The 2500-nt window shown below is 61.7% G+C and overlaps 1 non-coding gene across 1 annotated transcript in view; it reads right to left on the bottom strand.

Moving 5' to 3' along the window:
* The window catches only part of LOC124295764, a 1914-nt gene extending 1723 nt beyond the window's left edge, over nt 1–191 (bottom strand). The window contains exon 1 of the ribosomal RNA XR_006905617.1: nt 1–191. This exon is cut by the window's left edge and continues 1723 nt beyond it. This is a non-coding gene — a ribosomal RNA (small subunit ribosomal RNA).
* Nucleotides 192–2500: the final 2309 nt, after the last annotated feature.

Raw genomic sequence — 2500 nt, 5'->3', positions numbered from 1 at the left:
GGTCGGAACTCTGTTTGCATGTATTAGCTCTAGAATTACCACAGTTATCCAAGTAAATGTGTGTACGATCTAAGAAACCATAACTGATTTAATGAGCCATTCGCGGTTTCACCTTAATTTGGCTTGCACTGAGACATGCATGGCTTAATCTTTGAGACAAGCATATGACTACTGGCAGGATCAACCAGGGAGCTTCGATACAAAATCTCGGCTCGGACGTGCGCCACCCATCGCCGACCGGGTCTCGTAGCCCGGTCGGCCGCGCGTCTACTGTGTGTTTCGGGACTGCGCGCAGGCAGCCCCGGTTCCGTGTGCCGCCACCTTCGACACTCGGCTTATAAGCGTTCGAACGATCTCCCGTACCCGTCGGCTAGATTGAAAGCGTCTGGGATACGTTGTTATAACATCTCTGGTCTTTGAGTGTACGCTCGGAAAGAAGCGAGTTGACGCGTGCGTTGGAGCGTTCGGCCTTCCGTGTTTCACGGAGAGCCGAACTTCTTGGTACCGCGTCAAGGGCCATTCGGTCTGAGACACCGACCCGCGGTAATGCAGTGACGATAGATGAAACAACGCGAGTCGCGTAGTTTCTTTGGTACGAGGCACGGAACGGTCCGCGAACGCCCGCTCCTGGTCTACGCCGAAGTACGTATCGTGCTCGAGCACGTACCGGTACGGCGTAGCAGGCGGACGACGGGAGACCGGCCCGACCGACTCGCTCCTCTTACTAGTAGGAGCCTGGCCGCTAGGACGTCGGCGCCGGCACGGTGGTAGCACGGTCGGCTTACGGGGCGAAACCTCCGCGGGCTATCGAAAAAATTTTGAACTCCGGGAACTTTGTCGAAATTGAACGAGGCTCATATGACGATGTTCCGACAGGCTCCCGGCCCGGATCGACTCCGGGACGCCGCGCATCGCCTTTCGGTCGACTCGGACCGAAATTTTTACAAGTCCCGTCTGTCCGGATCGACTCCGGGACGCCGCGCGTCGCCTTTCGCTCGACTCGTACCGCAGCTTCAACGAGTCCCGTCGGCCCGGATCGACTCCGGGACGCCGCGCATCGCCTTTCGCTCGTCTCGGACCGAAATTTTTACAAGTCCCGTCGGCCCGGGACGCCGCGCATCGCCTTTCTGTCGACTCGGACCGAAACTTCATCGAGTCCCGTCGGCCCGTATCGACTCCGGCACGCCGCGCATCGCCTTTCTGTCGACTCGGACCGTAATTTTTGCAAGTCCCGTCGGCCCGGATCGGCTCCGGGACGCCGCGCATCGCCTTTCGGTCGACTCGGACCGAAATTTTTACAAGTCCCGTCTGTCCGGATCGACTCCGGGACGCCGCGCGTCGCCTTTCGCTCGACTCGTACCGCAGCTTCAACGAGTCCCGTCGGCCCGGATCGACTCCGGGACGCCGCGCATCGCCTTTCGCTCGTCTCGGACCGAAATTTTTACAAGTCCCGTCGGCCCGGGACGCCGCGCATCGCCTTTCTGTCGACTCGGACCGAAACTTCATCGAGTCCCGTCGGCCCGTATCGACTCCGGCACGCCGCGCATCGCCTTTCTGTCGACTCGGACCGTAATTTTTGCAAGTCCCGTCGGCCCGGATCGAATCCGGGACGCCGCGCATCGCCTTTCTGTCGACTCGGACCGAAAGTTTTACAAGTCGACGTCGGCCCGGATCGAGTCCGGGACGCCGCGCGTCGCCTTCCGCTCGTCTCGGACCGAAATTTTTACAAGTCCCGTCGGCCCGGGACGCCGCGCATCGCCTTTCTGTCGACTCGGACCGAAACTTCATCGAGTCCCGTCGGCCCGGATCGAATCCGGGACGCCGCGCGTCGCCTTTCTGTCGTCTCGGACCGAAAGTTTTACAAGTCGACGTCGGCCCGGATCGACTCCGGGACGCCGCGCGTCGCCTTTCGGTCGACTCGGACCGAAATTTTCACAAGTCCCGTCTGTCCGGATCGACTCCGGGACGCCGCGCGTCGCCTTTCGCTCGACTCGTACCGCAGCTTCAACGAGTCCCGACGGCCCGTATCGACTCCGGGACGCCGCGCATCGCCTCTCGGTCGACTCGGACCGAAAGTTTTACAAGTTCCGTCTGTCCGGATCGACTCCGGGACGCCGCGCGTCGCCTTTCGCTCGACTCGTACCGCAGCTTCAACGAGTCCCGTCTGTCCGGATCGACTCCGGTACGCCGCGCGTCGCCTTTCGCTCGACTCGGACCGAAATTTTCACAAGTCCGGTCGGCCCGTATCGACTCCGGGACGCCGCGCATCGCCTCTCGGTCGACTCGGACCGAAATTTTCACAAGTCCCGTCGGCCCGGATCGACTCCGGTACGCCGCGCGTCGCCTTTCGCTCGACTCGGACCGTAATTTTTACAAGTCCCGTCTGTCCGGATCGACCCCGGGACGCCGCGCGTCGCCTTTCGCTCGACCCGTACCGCAGCTTCAACGAGTCCCGTCGGCCCGGATCGACTCCGGGAGGCCGCGCATCGCCCTTCGCTCG

Source organism: Neodiprion lecontei, unplaced genomic scaffold, assembly GCF_021901455.1.
Source record: "Neodiprion lecontei isolate iyNeoLeco1 unplaced genomic scaffold, iyNeoLeco1.1 ptg000076l, whole genome shotgun sequence".
Classification (NCBI taxonomy): domain Eukaryota; kingdom Metazoa; phylum Arthropoda; class Insecta; order Hymenoptera; family Diprionidae; genus Neodiprion; species Neodiprion lecontei.
Note: the sequence above shows the minus strand (reverse complement) of the source record. Positions and strands in the feature narration are given on the sequence as shown.